Here is a 17,077-nt window from a genome sequence, read left to right on the forward strand (position 1 = left end):
GAAGTAAGCATAACTGACATGGCCAAAGAGACACAAATGGTTTGGGAGACTGCCCTATGTACAGCTTACTCTATGAACTCTAAGCATCCTTTCCTTGTCACTTAATATGCTGTCCTTTCCTTCAGATTGTGCACAAAGTACTCAGAGGCACTTTCTATCTTTTTGCTACCCCTGAAATGTTTTTACCGCTTATGACTCACATCTCACTATACCCCAGGCCTTCAGTATCTCATACATACAAATAAATTGCCTCGCAATAATCTAAAACATTTAACATGCATCCACATTGGCATTTTAATTTTGATTTGGAGTAGATTTTTGAAGTCTGTCTCCTTATCATACTTAATTCTTACACTTTGCTTTCCTTGACAGAAAAGTCCTGCTGCATTCAGATCTGTTAGGATGAAATTAAACTAGAAAGTGTGCTGGAGAAAAGCATAAACACATTCCAGTTCCCACCAGGTGTTCAGCCCAAGTTGGTCTGAAAGTAAAACTGAACTGTAGGTGGTGTGAATGTCAGATTCAGATGTCTGGCCGATCTTTCTATTCAGCCATTAACTTTCTGAAACCTAAAGAAACACAACAATTTTAAGACAGTTATTTAATTATGACATATTTTTGAATATGCTCTAAAATTACTAGATGGAATGGGAAGAGCATTTGTTAAACCCTGCTTCCTTAAAAAATAGGCTAAAATTTCTGGGGTTACATACTTTTTGAAGGGTTATAAAAACAGATCAATTTGACCTTTTTGTTATAACTTAAAACTGATGAGCTCAGGCTACCCTTTTCTCTCCTGTTGATGGTTGCTTATGGCTGCTTTCCCACTCAGCTGTAAACTCAGGATGGTCATCAGCACCAGGTAATCAAGCACAACTCCTTATGATGCCAACTACTTCATTGTCATATGGTATTTATTAAGCATACAGGCCAGACCAACCTCCTTAGCTTGGAGGGAATTTTGACCTTGACAAATGTATGCAAAGACTGCAGCAAGATTAGAATTTTAAGCAGTCTCTGAAGCATCTAAATTCTTGATCCACTGTGATAAAGAGATAATGAAAAGCCAAAATAAAAGAACGATAACTAACACCCGATTCATGTATTAAATTTAGATGAATTTTTATGAGAAAATTAAATTACCCAGATAGTTTTGAAATAGATTTAGGAATTAATTTTTAGCCCATCCCCTTTTCAATTCAAATGTGTTTTCTATATATTTGGGCAAATTTTTAAAAACAAGAGGGGCACAGTAAGACTTAGAACATTATAGGAGTGATTTAGAAGTCTGAGATGACGAATTATACTTAGAAAATTAATACTTGTCATTGGTTATTTGAGCATAAGCCCCACAATTTGACTATCATGAGCAAAATCATCTGAAACATGTAAAGCCAGGAAAGCATTTTAACCATGCTGAGAACAATTCAACATTAAAGACAGACACGGCTTTCCCGTGTTCTTTGTGAGCAGAAATTTGTCAGTATATTCTAGAATACACAGCACTGTATAATGCAAAAGAAAGGTCAGAAGACTCAACATATATAAATGCCTGAAGGGAAGGTGCAAAGAGGACAGTCTTCTCCTCCGTGACAGGAGAAAAGAAGGTCACAAACTCTAACACAGGGGAGTCCCTCTGAACAAGAGAAAACATTTCTACACTCTGAGGGGGATCAAGCATGGACACAGGCTGCCCACGGTCTCCATCCTCGGGGATATTCAGAAGTCATCTCACCACAGCCCTGGGCAAACAGCTCTGTGGGCCTCTGCTTGAACAGGGACATTGAATCAGAAGACCCCAAAACGTCCCACCCAACCTCAACCAATTCTGAGCAAGTATCTAAAACCAAGAAAGAGGGTACCTAAAGGTAACATATTTCTATTTGGATAGAACTAGAAAAAACATAAAATTACATAAGGAGATATGCTGATTTAATTATTTCACTCAGTCCAACTAAAAATACACTAGAACACTATTAAAATACTGTGAGTTATACCAAACTTCAGGAAATGAAGACCAAATATAAATATCCACTGATATTTAGAATAGATTTGTTCACATTATTACTTGAGGATGATAGATACCTATTTTAAAAATTTATGGCAACAGGTTATTAGCTGGCTAAGATTTGAATTACCTCATTATTATTATTTGCTGTTTATCCTTGGAGCTACAGAAATTTTCTATCTTGAAAAATTACTTTTAAAGCAAAAACCCATTAATCATTAAAAAATAAAATTTAATTCTGCTAAAAAAAAGAAAAAAATTCTTTACTGAATTGTACTTATTACAGGTAAAAATCTGCATAATTACACAAATTTTAGGTATTCTTTGCATGTAATCATGTATTTTTTTTTTAAATAAAATCTCTATTTTCAACAGTACAGCTTTATAATCCAGCATACATACATAATTTATAGATGCATTAATCTGTCAACTGACTCAGGACTTTCTTGTTTCACATATTTCGGGGGCATTTAACATCTCCTTGACGTTATTGGATTACTATTTAGACATTTCATTGCACCAGACAACTCATTTTTATTTGAAATGCTAAATACAAAATACCAAATCTATATTTTATATATATATGTCATAGCTATACTATATATATATTACATATATTACATATATATATATATATATATTCTAAGTAACTAACCATTGGTTTAATATCCTGCAATGTTCAGTGTGAAGTATTGTTATTCTCCCCAAGAACAGAATACATGCATTTAGTGTATCCATAATATTTTCTGTTCCAAATGGTATTTATTAAATTTTAGCAGAGTATTATGCAGGGTATTACTATGAAAATTTTCATGGCACTACAATAAAAATGCATTGTTAACTCTTCCATTTTATAGTTATTTTGGGTAACTACAACCATTTATATATATATAAATGCATATATATATATATATATATTAAAAATGCATATATATATATATATATATGCACATATACTCCAAAAGTAGTATTGAGACATCTCAGCTACCTTTAAACTTTCTTGAATTTAACTTCTTGAAATTAATCCAGCTATTTTTTGGATATAGCTCCCTGGACTAACTAATGGTACATTAGAAACACATTCTTTGACTAATAAAGAAGGGACTGAGTTGCAGTCTGAATCTTCCAGGTAACTTCCAAAAGTAACTTCAACAAGCTGAACCATGAAATATAAAATCCTACCCTGTATCTAAACATCAGGGAGAGTGTACATTCTTCCTGAGAATGAGCAGAAAAGCTCTCCCACTACATAGTCAGTGGGGGTAGTTACTACTAAGACCTCCTAACTCTTGGTCATTCTCTAGCCAACACTGCAAGCTGCCATGTTCAGAGACACGACGAGTGGTGGTGGCAGGTACATAATCAGAACGTGAAAACAGTCTGCAAACTTCCCTTTGCCTACAAAAGATGCACTGGAGTTTTGATGGTCAACCACAGGAATGTTACTGTGCACTCCTTAAGGCTCCACATTACAAGAATTATTATTCAAAGTACATTCCAAGTGGAGTGACATCTGTTTCCATCTTAACCAGATGTATTACTTACTGAATAGCTGGATGATGTGGCATTAGGCTACATTAGGTTATACTTAGATATATTTTGTTTTAATAAAGTAAAGTTATAAAATATATAAATATATATGAAAATAATTTATATAAATATATAAAAATAATTTATATAAATATAAAAAATATTTAGTAAAGTACAGATTCATAGTGGTATGAAATACAAAAATAGCTTGTCCCAGTAAAATACACATGAAAAACTGTTTTTATACTAAAATTTACAGTTCTAAGAAAAGCAAGAAACCTATAAACAATTTCTTTAGAGACCAGATTAGAGTTCCACTCCCCTTATCAAGCAAGTGAGGTAAAGTGAAGATGCATGTAGGCCAGCCAACATATCTGAAAGATCCTTTAGTAGCTCATCTCCTAATTACTTACACCCAGTGAGCTCAACTATTGTTGTTCTTTTTAAGCAGCAGCGCCTAGACTTTAAAATTGTATTTCTCATCCTGCCTGTGGGAAACAGGCAGACATATAATTATACAAACTGCCTATGCACCTACAAATCATATGTATAATGTGATTTGCATGACTAAAATGGCATACACAGAATAAAAAGACTGGTTTTAAGGTACTAAAATTCTGCTCTTTGTCCTCTCATTTAATTAACCCCAAATAATATAGATAAATAATATATAAAAAGTTATGAACATCTCACATTTTATTTCCCTACTCTATAAGCTTGTAAACAAGCATAACCAATGTTTACTTAAGATATCTGATAAATACATAATAAGAAAAAAATTATCTTTTTTTCATCTCAAAAGTTCAAAAGAATGATGTTTTTTGATTGAACATAGTATCGAAGACTGGGTCACCTCACATGAAAGTCACACAAATTCTTAGAAAAAAGGTGCTGGAGAATTTTTCTTTGATTATTCAAATATCAAACATGCACTCCAAGAAACTCGTTCAAAAATAGAGTAACAGCACTGCACCTAAACTGTCATCATTTAATATGAAGTGACAAGAAAGTGACAGATAATAAAGAACAGCCTGAAGATGGAATTTCTTGTCATTAAACCTTCATTTCCTCCTCAGGCACACTGAGAAGATCACAAGATGCCATTGTGCTGGAAGAAGTTCCCTAAAGAGAGAGTTACCTAATCTTATCCACACAAGGAGACATGGGATATATTTCAACCAGAAAACGGAATCTGAATAATCAGGTAACAGAAGCTCCCTTTAGAAGATGGGCAGGGTCTAAGGAGGTCTGGTGAATTTCACAGGGACAGTAACGCACATTATTTTGTTTTCCATTATTGGCTGTATTGAGAATCATCATGGATGGGCCACAGAATCGGACTTGCAGGTACCACTGTCATCAGAAATAAAGTATCAGTTATAGGAAGGTCTATAAATACTAACACTGTTTACTTTTCCTGCAGGTGGTAGTTAGCCATCAACATACAGATTCAAAATTATCATGACAATCCTAATTTTGAAATCAGAAATATCTGGGTTCCTTATAATCAACTAGTATGACTGACTTTAGGACTGACTTTAACTACTGCCTCTTCCAGCTACAGTCTCTTCTACCAAACTAATTTGCATCATGGCTGCAATGACGTATTTCCCAAACAAATATTTTAAGGCATCTTGCTTGCAAAAATATGAAAATTCAAATCTTTCAATACAGGTACTTGAAATGAAAGTTTTTGAAAAGGACAAACTTCCTATTCTATACCAAGCATTTAATTTTTTCTTTTTTCCTGCTTAATTCTTGAGGCAGATCCAGTTCTCTCCAAAGAGTAGAGTTCTTGGTTTAACCCCGCCAGTTTAGAAAATATAATGTATTTGTAGCCTTTTGTGGCTTCAAGGTTAGCTTTCTAGACGTATAATGAAAAATTTTATTTTATGAAATTTTGCTAACACTTATGATTCATTTAGTACCTCATTCTCAAAGTATCTGAAATCTTATTCTTAGTAATCAATTATTTGCAGCATTTAAATGAAGATATGCAGGGATTTTTTATTTTTTTAATTTAAACTCTTCTTTCAAATAAAATTTAATTTCAGGAAGAAAACAGAAAGGAAGTATTTGAAGAGCTTAAAAAAGAAAACAAACTTGAAATTTCAGCTTATGAAAAAATAAAAATGTATATCTGGTAAATACAATTTGATTAGCCTTATGATCTGCAAGCAGACAAAAAACAGTAGGTCAACAACTACTATTATCACACCCTTGGTCTTGTATACCAAAATATCCTGCCTGGTGATTAATTTGTAAAACTCTGATTCCACATACACTGTGGGATTTTCAATGAATCTGAATCATTAAGATGTCAAGGAAAATAAATTATAAAATCTATATATTATTTGACTACATTTTAGAACAGGGTTCATTTATATCAAAAAGGAATCACTGTAAATAATTGAGAACCACCCTTTTTACCTGAAATTTTCTAAGGGCTACAAGCACAGAAACTGGGTTTTCAGTTTCTTCTGTTAACATGTAGTACAGTTCTAAGTGGGTGAGGCTGTGTTTGACTTATTTTGACAAAATATGAGGAAGAAAAAATGTGGAATCTTTGAACTATACCAAAGGAGTAAAAATTCATTACATGTAAATTAAAATTATATATAGTTCTTCCAGTCTCCTACTTTAAAAAGTTGCATCAATGTTACCAGATTAATAATTAATGCCAGCAAATGAACAGATAACACTTATTAAAAGACATACTCAATTAAATCTCAATGCAAAAGAAATTTTTGAAAATACTTGAGTAAGTGGTGCTTGAATACAATTGCTAAACCATTGAATTAATCACTGCCAGTAAGATTTTAGCATGTGCTTACCCCTTATAAACATTCTAATTCCATTACTTTTCAGGTTATAACATTTCGAAACCATTAAGACAAAAACTCCTTTTTCTCAGAGGTCCAACAGGACCTTGAAATACCTGTTATTTTTATTTGATTCATATATCCTGTGTAATAATATACACCATATAAAGTAAATTTCATTGAAATAGCATTTATTCCCTAATAAAATGCAAATGCTCGATCCATCTATATTAAATTCAACCATTTTTATAATCAGAAAGTACCACTTAGTTGCAAAAAAATCTAAAACTTAATGGTTATATTATTGCCTGAAAAGAACATGAAAAATGAACCATAGGAAATAGGCCTAGAGGGAATCTTAGTAATTAATTTGGTCCATTCTCCTGCCCAGACAATCATCAAGCAGAAAAAAAAGCTACATTCTGGTAGGGCATCACTAGCCAAAGAATTTTTCAGTGCAACTGCAGTGAATTTTTTATATTTAAATAAATTTGGTAACTGTTCAAAGATTCTGCATTTGTTTGACATTTTCTGTTACAATTTAAAAGACAGCATTTGGAGGCATTTTAACAATTTAATGCTTTAGAATTCTAAAGAAGTATAGCTTCAGATAAAATCCTTCAAAACTATGGAAAATATTGAAAATTCAAAGTGCAGGGCAAAGAGAGTAGAAAAAAACAACTAAGAAACCCCTGTCTATAAATGGTAGATTTAGGCAGGGACTTCAGGATCAGTTTTTTCAAGTGTTATACCCAAGAGAAAACAATGCAAGTGACGTAGATCGGAATCTTTAAACACACCATTGTAGAGTAACAGAACTTATAAAAATTTTATGGGTGTGCTAAGGCAAATGGAGCAAGTAGTTGTATTAGTATCTCCCTTAATGAGCTGACGTGTGATTTATATTGTATAGCTCTGTAACTTGATTGCTGTTCAAGTCCTACTGAATTCTAAGAAAATGCTATGTAATCAGGTACACATAAAGCAATTACATTTTCAAGTGAACAGGTCCTAATGAAATTAAAATTACATTTTAATTAGATTTGTTAAAAAATGCAGGAAAATAAAGAACCAAAATCAAAATAAATACAAGAAAAACATTATTCTACCAGTAATCTCATTATTAGCTTGAGATGTGACATTAATTTTCTATTTGTGTGTTCTTTCCTTTCTCAATTAAAAACATAAATGAAATAATGTCTACATGCAAACGTCTTCATATCCACACTATCATATCTCAGTGTGCATATACATATATGTGTGTGCATGTGTTCATCCCTACTGAGGTCACCAGAAAGTCATGTGAATATGATAATTATCCTTCTAGAGAGACATACAGGACTATGCCAAGCGATTGCTTACGTCCTTTATCAAAAACCTTAGCATTAACAAAAGATGACAACTTTCATCCTGCTGCTATAAATTGAAAAAATTGCTTGAAAAGATGGAAAGTGTCAGAGTTATCAAAGTAGCTTATAAAAACCAGTTATGATCCAAAACAAAATCAAAAATATTCATGGTTTCCACATCTCTACGTGTTTGTGGGACTGAAGCTAAGTTTAATGAAGATGACAGGCATTTAAGTAGAAAAAAGAAACCAAGATGTTTTTATTTAATGTGAGATTTTGAATAATTAACTTTCAATTTTTTTTATTTTATTTTATCTTCCAGAAATCAAAATAAATACAGATGCTTGTGTGGTTGAATTATTCTTGGGGTTATTTTTTATTATAACAGTAATGCAACTCCCTACCTCAGTATTTTATTCCACGATTGTGTTATTTTCTACTCACAAAACAAATCTCAACACAGAAAAGTTAATTTTAAATCTATATAGACTCACAAACATGCCTATATATAGTATGAAATTTATCTTTATGTTAGTGTTTTCTGTAGAGCAAGGAAAACGCCTTATCCAGTTTAACCTCTATAAAATTCCATTGTCTTAACAACTTTTCTATGTTTGCTTACTCTATAAACTTCAAGTTATTCCTTATTATGGTCTTGTGTCTTTTACTCAATATATGTTTCCGACTCAGCCAAAAAATAAGTTTGCTCTTAAGATAAGTTATGAAAATGTTAGTCCTTTTAGCTGCTTTTCCCTCCTGTTGTGGTTTAACCCCAGCCAGCAAACAAGTACCACTCAGCCACTCACCCCCCAGCAACGGGAATGTGGAGGGAGTTGGAGGGTAAAAGCCAGAAAACCTGGGCTGACATAAAGACAGCTTAATAGAAAAAGCAGGAAAAGGTGCTCTTGATTAAATATAGAATCAAATCCTCTCAGAATAAGAGGGAAGCCTGTTTTCTTCAGTCAAATACTATAGAAATAAATCTACTGAAAAAAGAAATGGCTATCAACAAGCTCAGGTAAAATGCCCACTCCAGACTCTTGTAAATCTAAAGCTGTTTTTCCTTAGAGTTATGCAATCTCTTTCATGTTGTAACAAGTAGAAAAACACTAATTTATTCCTTACAGAAATTAAAATATCGTATTTTTTATTTTAATCTAAAATATCATTTCTGTCTTTCTTGTCTGTCTCTCAAATTAATTTCAAAAAACTAAACCATTATGTATTTATTACACAGCTTGGTCCAGTGCAGCTGTATGATATGAGGGGGAAAATGCAACATATTATGGGCTACTGTACAAGCAATTCCATTGCAATGGAGGAGGAATAAAGGAAATCTATTGCAGGTTTATCACTCAAATATAATGATAAAATGCAATTCTGAAGTGAAAAACTTGATTAAAACCAGAAAATAATGATAGGTAATAAAACTCAGTTATTAATGATGTGTACATACAAAACTTTGAAAATGGATGTGGATGGAGATACCTATAAAAGGATGCAAAATATATACATATATATTTCATTATATTTGAAGGCATTTTTCGAGAACTAATATTTACGTTTGCTTTGCTACTACCAAATGATGCATCTCATCTGGATTTACTAGACATTAAATACATACTTGCTAGTACAGCATTCCTATGCCAGTGTTTTCTCATCTTTTCATTTCCTAATTTCCGTTCTTTTCAGGTGAAAATCGCTTCAGTAAAACAGGTAATTGCTTCTGCTTTGCAATGTCAAACATTTTGCCTCAGGTTATGGCAGTGTCTAAAATTAAGATGGGAAAGAAAGTTCTCATTATCTTTCTCTGTTTCAAGCAACCTTTCATCTCATCCTCTTTGCTGGTGTCCAAAGTCACACTCTCCCTATTGTTTATTCTTTTCTACTGTTTTCTTGCATTTAGCTACAATTTCAGTTCTTCTCTTCCCCACAATTCCTCACCTTCAGTCTCAGTTATGAATGTCAACATTTTACAATGGCTAAATAGGAAACCTAGAATATGTGCAATCCACTTGCTCAGTCCACAGCATTTTCAGTACCAGTCATAAATCTTTATGTCTTCCTACTTAATTTTTATGCTAAAAATTCTTCTACATCTCGAAACAAAAACAAAAGACTCCTTTGAGACTGCTTATATATACACTCTATTTTTGAAACCTTGAAAAGTCTTAAGATAAAACTGTCACTCATTTCCATATGCCTATTTTACACAGTCTTGCCTTAACTGTCATCTCTTGGCAATGAAGTTCTAAAACTGCGTCCTCACTGTTAAAAAGACAAAGTACAAACTGACAAATATGAGGCAATGATAACATACAGTGGCTACTAGTGCTGGGCTATCAAATATTAAAAGTATCAGTGAAGCAACCAATCATCATGAGTCTCCTTCCATTATTGCCACCTAATTATGCTTTTATTGTTGGAAGGACTGAAGAACACTTTTCAGTTTTCTATTCAAGGAAAACAGCATGGTGCTGATAACGCCAAGGTTGTGGTTTCATCCCTGTATGGGCCATTCACCTAAAGTTGGTCTAGATGATCTTTGTGGGTCCCTCCCAACTCAGAATATTCTGTCGTTCCAATGTGTAAATTTTAGACCTCCCTTCAGCTGGATAGCATTGCAGGACTGGGATCTTTTGCTGAATATGTATTTGAGGTTTTTTCAGTCTAACCCAAAAAATACATTTTAAACCCCCAACAAAGACATTATGTGTATGCTTATCCATATGTAGACTTCTATTTTCCATATTTGTGGAATTTATCAGTATTTAATAGAAACAAATAAACAAAAAATTTCTGATGTAACAGGTTGCCTAAATATATGCTTTCCTTTTCCCAAATGAGAACTAACATTTTATATTTTGACATCACTTGATGAAGAATGACTTTTTGGTCCAGTCAGAATGCTCTCTCATAAGTGAAATTCCAAACATTTTTTGTAAAAGCTGGAGAGACCAAACCTCAAGTAATGGGCTCATAAGCCTTTTTTGACCTTTGTTTCACAAATCTACATGCATCTTATTCGCAGAAATTCAGTTAACCCAAAATATTATTTGTTTTAAAATGCTGCCACTAGAATTACTCACAAATTTAATTGTTTGATTACCTGAAATAGGTATTAATGAAATACTATATCATGGGTTTATATTTTAATTTTTTACTCCCCTGGCACACTTACATAGCAGAATTCCACTCATACAACTGTCATTCAATGTCATTTAAACATATTATTCAGTTCTAAAAAAGAAACAGCTGAAATAATTGGACAAGCATCATAGCACTTATTACATTCTGCAAAGGGATTTATTTGAGTAAAAGAGAAACAACATTCAAGAGATTTCAATCCTTTTGCAATTAGTAAAGTCATGAATTTAGATAAATATAACTGACAAAAGCATTAGATTTAAAATTATACTTCTATTTGTAGATTACCACTCAGATTTAACTGATATATAAAGAAATAATGCTAGTGATATCTGATGTTAAGCTTAGTCAAAAATCATTCAAGTGCTCTAGTGGAAGTACTAGAAGCAAATTGAAGTAGAAGTAGAGAAGCAGAAGTAGTAGAGAAGCAAATTGATTTTAAAATGCAGTGACAGTGCAATAAAACTCTCAACATAACATATACACGTATTTTCAAATTAGTTTTCAGTGGCATGGATTTTTCTTGGTGATTTGACATAATATTTAATGAAAAATGCATCATTCTTCAGCAGTTTACATACATGCCATTGTACTAAATTTATTATTTGTTTTAGTCTAAAGAGAAATAATGAGACCATGAAACACTTATGTTTCAGTATGCTTTCTTCTTAGTTTAAAAAGTTTGGTGAGACATTTCAAAGCAATTTTTTCAAACCACTGGAAGTAATTACATTATACAGTACATTATTAACCTGCAGTTGTTTTATTAAAAGTAAAAATGTATTAAAATTAATTTATATATTGCATATATAGTCTATATTTACAAGACTACATACACTGTGTATAGTTTGCATATATTTAGGCACTATATTTATATAAAGTCTATAATAATATATGCATATTAAGTGTATTCTAAAAACTAGTGAATAACTTGTAAGCCTTGACTAACCAAATAAGTGCAGTTATCAGAAACACCATAAAAGACTCCCTTCTAGTGATTTCATACAGAAATATACTGGATCACATAGAACTGACCTCAGAGGAACAGACAGAATTTAATCTCAGATGCAGCAATCTCTGATGTCAGTTATTTTGCTTGGGAACATGGAAGCACTAAAGGGTTGAAGAAAAAAAGACTGGTTTGGTTCTTATATTTTCAGGTATAAAATGTTCAAACAGATATAATTTTAGGAGATTTCTATAGAACACATGCTTCTGTCTTTTTGTTTGTTTGTTTTTTTTTTTTTAAGGTATAGCACATGGCCCAATTTTGTTATCTGTCATGTAAAGGTACATGTTAAATGTTTTCACTTTTTTAAAAATGTTTCAGAGATTGGCTCAACGATAGTCAAGACAGTTTTGAAAATGCTTGTGGCATCTGACATAAGAGGGATTACACAGTTGAGAACAGAAGACGCAAAGAAAAGGGAGCAAATCTTAAACCAGGAAATGCATAGGAAGCTCTCCTTTGTAGTATAAATGTTTGCAGCTTTACTGTGTTGCAAAGTGAAGGAGATAAAATTCAGCAATAGTTTTAAGCTCTTCATCATTTAATGAACATTAATAGGTTAATAGGTTAATAGGTTCATAATACATTTCCTAGACTTATGAACTCCTCACTTCCAAATTCTATATGGCTATATGGGAAGTCTGTTGCAGTCATGGATCATTGCTTAAATTCTCTCATAAAATATATTTACTCCCTTTTCCCCACTGAGATGATACTCACATTCCACATTCTTGAAACTGAGCTATTCTACATGAACATACACCAATACCTATTTACATGAGGAAAATAATCTAGACTTAATCAGCAACAGTGAGAACAAAGAACAAAAAGTACAAGGGAATAAACTTTAGCTATTCCTTTAAGAGCTCAGGAAAGAGAGGGAGATTATTCTCTAATTCAAGGCAAAGCAATAAAGAAACAAATTAGCAAGCACAGTAGCCTGGGAACAATAAATATGTCCGCTAAGTTAGACACAGTGCATATGTGGCTGATAATTTAACACCATGAAAGGGGATTACAAATCTGCAATGGTGCAGTGAAACACTAAACTCCAAAAAGATTTAGTGCAAGCAACACAAGGTAGCGTTAAACAGTTGACAAAAGACAACACAGAAAAAAAGCATGCACAGTGTCAGAGATTTCATAATACTAAAAGACATAAGGCCATCTGAACATGTAGACATTGCATCACTCTTAGTGTTGGCTTAATCTCTACCCTTTCAATCAGCAGCTTGGCTGGCAGCTAGAAAAAAAATTCATTAAGGACAGGCTATCTCAAAAAATAAAAAGCTTTAAAGTAAGCTTTGACAATTTGAAAAATCAATTCATGTGCCTAGATTCATACTTTAAAGAAATATAAATCCCTAACCTAATCTATTACAAAGTAGGATTAGAAATAAATCAAATGGTTTTGATAGTTTCCTGAACTACTTTAATGCTGATCTCCGTTGAAGAGTTGTATTATTGTGAATCTCACACAGATTAATATTTTATACTTCTAGGAGTAGCATTTCAGGCAAGGACTTAGACAAATAGCCTGGAAATGAAACCATAAGATGTCCTAAAAGTATTTGCTATTGCTAACCAGGTTTCATTAACTACTTCTGGTCTTTTTCCATAGAAATGACAAATCTGAAAGACCAGAGTTTTCTATTTTTTCATGGGAGGAGAAAAAGAAAGGAAACAACAATTAAAACTAATTTGATAAAGTCAGCAAACACACACAGTAGTGACATTTATCACACCATGATTCAACAAATATTTACCAAACAGCATTTCAAAATAAGTGTGTTGATGAACGGGCACATACATAGATTTTTCCATCAAGTTATAATACTGAGTGAATTTTAAGTGTTTCAAATTACAATTTTATAAATTTCAAAATGTTCTCTTACCTATCTAGGCTTTTTCAATAAAAACCAAACAAAAACCCAGCCTTCCAGACTATAACATATTGGCAATAAAGCTTTGCAAGAACAAAGTTATTTAAATGGCATTATCTGCTATTTGTCTTATTCTATATTGCCATTTTTTCCCCACTGAGTGCTAATAAGTGCTTGCTGTTGAAGAGGTTTACATTTAACATCTGTCAGTTGTATCCAGAAGTAGCACCTACAGGGAACTGTCAAATAGATAGCTATTCTCCTCTGTAGCACCAGCAAATCTGTCTCACATCATTTACATACAGATAGTTATAGGCATTCATCATTTCATTACGCTGACTGCCTCACTATTCTAATGTATAATGTCTCTTTAATGAGCCTCAAAAAATACAATATTCCTTGATTTATGACTGCTTAACTGAAAAATTATACAGATTGACAAAAGCTCATCATAAAGCTTTTTTTTGTGTTCCCACTACCTTGCACTTTAAATTTAACAATTACTCTCAAGTTAATCTCGTGATTTGCTTCTTAGACAAAAGAAATTACCAAATTTTACCACACTAGGCTTCACAGTCATTGCTGTTTTAATAAATATACTTTCACTTTCATGAGAAAATAGTATAGAATTCAACAAATTAAAATTGATCCGTTTTTGTCCAAGAAATAAATGTATTGAGCAATCTGTTTCAATATTATTATATGCCAATTACTATATACTTCCTAAATTATCATGTGGAATATGGCTGTACTAGTCATGCAAGAGTGACTCATAAATGAGCCAATTTACATGTTCCAGTAAATTGGACTATGGTTTATTGTATGAACTTCAATTATTTTACACACAAATGCTTAGCACCGAAAAACATCTCTGCCATTAAAAGCACTCTGAAGTAATACAAACATACCTAAAACACCAAACAGAAAGCTGAGAACAAGAGGCAAACACTTTGTTCATTTGACTGCACCCAGGCATTTCAGTTCCCCCAACTGCATCTCCCCATATTTACAAATATATCAGCATACCTCTGGTTTTGAATACTTAAGCTGAAAAGGTTTACAAATTGCTCGTGGTAGCCATTACAAGCAAGAATTTTCACAAAGTATGAGAAAGTATGAGAAACCTTGTTTCTGACAAATCTACAACTTACAGCTGAATGTTTTCAGCATGTGAGAAAGTGGTGAGCTCTGACTGAAGTTTCTCCCGTGACAGAGAACTGCCATTTTTTACTCCCTCATCTATTACAATTGAAGCTTACCCTATAGACAGTCAGTCTGCAACTCCCTCCCCTCTGCTCAGCCTTTCTAGTCCATATAAATTTTAGGAACCATAGTGAGACCCTCCCCTCTTTTCAAATGCCACTCCTTACAGAGGATTCAAATGTAATGAGTGCAGATAAACAAATGAGCATTAATGTAACCTTACACTGCCCTGTCTCAAAGCATCACTTCCTATTTCCAAATCACAAAACCAGGTTACAAAGGCTATCCATTCAATGTAGTAGAGATGTACAGAGATTTAAGCAACAGATGGTAAGCTACATTCCCTAGATCCCTGCAAAAAAGTCAACTTGAAGTGAAAAATCAAACAAAACGACAATACGGTACTACTGAATATTCAAGAGCTGTTTCAGTAGATTCAAATATGTTAAGTTATGACAGAATATAAAGTGCTCAAATGACACTGATATGTTTGACAATGACAAGTTAAATGCTCAATACAGTAATAATTTTTATTTCATCATTTTGGACCCATATTTTAATTCCTTTGCACTGAATATTCCAGTCAACATCAACATCTGAATTTCAGAGTCGAACTTCTAAGGAAGTTTGGTATATCATAAGAACAGAGGTATTTCATGCCCTAATCAGCACCATGTATTTTTATCATCTAGAAGAATTCACATATCTACACATTTCAACTATATAAAACGGCAGCCTATAAAATCAGCCAATGCTAATTTTTTTAGAATTTTTCTTTACATTAATATATCACAATAATTCCAAAAAGTTGTTATTTTGCATGCAGAACTTGTAACTCTGAATCCAGAAAACTAGTATGTCAATCCAAATACCTGTTGCTAACAAAAGGCCCTAATTTATAAACCTGAACACTTTATGAATCAAAAATTCCTCAATATACCCATTCCTTCCCATAACAATGAAGAGATTTGTATCTCAGCTTGTAGTAGTGATGAAATCCATTTTAAGAAATATTCAGTATTTTCTAATCACAACATACCCTTAGACTCACTCTGACCATCTCAGAACTGTATTTCTGTGTCCCTCGACAGTAACTATGAGGCACAGAGAAGGGCAGCCATGGGCAATATTTGTGTTGTTAGTGTTCATACTGAATCTCTAGCTGGAAGAGACCATGACTACTTGTTATCTTAGTGACACAGAGAGAAGTTGATAAGAACAAATACAGACACCTCCATAATCCCTTCATGTTACAATCCTACTTCTTGCTTTTCTTGTCTTATAAATTCATTATTTCATCTCCAATAGTATACAGAGTTACCACTTCCAAAAGCTGGCTAACAATGCCTGTGGACTCATGATTTTTCTTCCTCAATCTGAATTTCAGAAAAGGCAGTGGAGGAACATCTGAACAAGCTTTAAGCCTTCACATTGGTCTTTGTTATGTGAGCATATAAATATTTGTAATTGTTTCTCTGGTAGAATACTAAGTCATTTTCCTTGTAGCATACTGAATTACACAGAAAGCCAGCAAAATTTTATGTTTCCCACTGATTGGTCCTACTTACAGGAAGGTGGTGTTGCAAAACGATTCGATACTTCAATCAGTGTAGTCTGCACATCAAAAGAAAATCCAGAATACGTTCTGTTCCTGTGATTAATTTGCTATCTTTCTGTAGCTACACCTAGGAAATAACCAGTACAGAGTCAGTACAACTAAATATAGAAAATAACATAAACCAAATGATTAGAAATGAAAAAATGAGAATATGCTGAACAATAATTTATGGCAAAGTCCATACAATTATTCATCAATATGGAATTGTAACAGACAAAAGTTTAAATTTTGTCTTAATTTAATTCTGTAGTACCCAAGTAATTCTAGAGTTCTTCAATCTCAAGACTGCCAAGTAGAATCAAGCAGATGTTATCATTACACCTAAACAGCCATCTGGTAGCCTGAGAGGAGAAACATAATCACCATAGTGGGAACTGGTCCAGCCGTCCAAAACAGCACAAACTGCACTTCCATTCAGTATGTATAACTGGAGTATATAGAATATATGAAGTAAACAGCCATACTTATTTAACAGTTGAGTTAATTCATAATTTCTGTCTTTCAGTAG

Source organism: Pseudopodoces humilis, chromosome 6 (assembly GCF_049639895.1).
Source record: "Pseudopodoces humilis isolate 2021_Gansu_Grassland_sample_001 chromosome 6, ASM4963989v1, whole genome shotgun sequence".
Lineage (NCBI taxonomy): Eukaryota > Metazoa > Chordata > Aves > Passeriformes > Paridae > Pseudopodoces > Pseudopodoces humilis.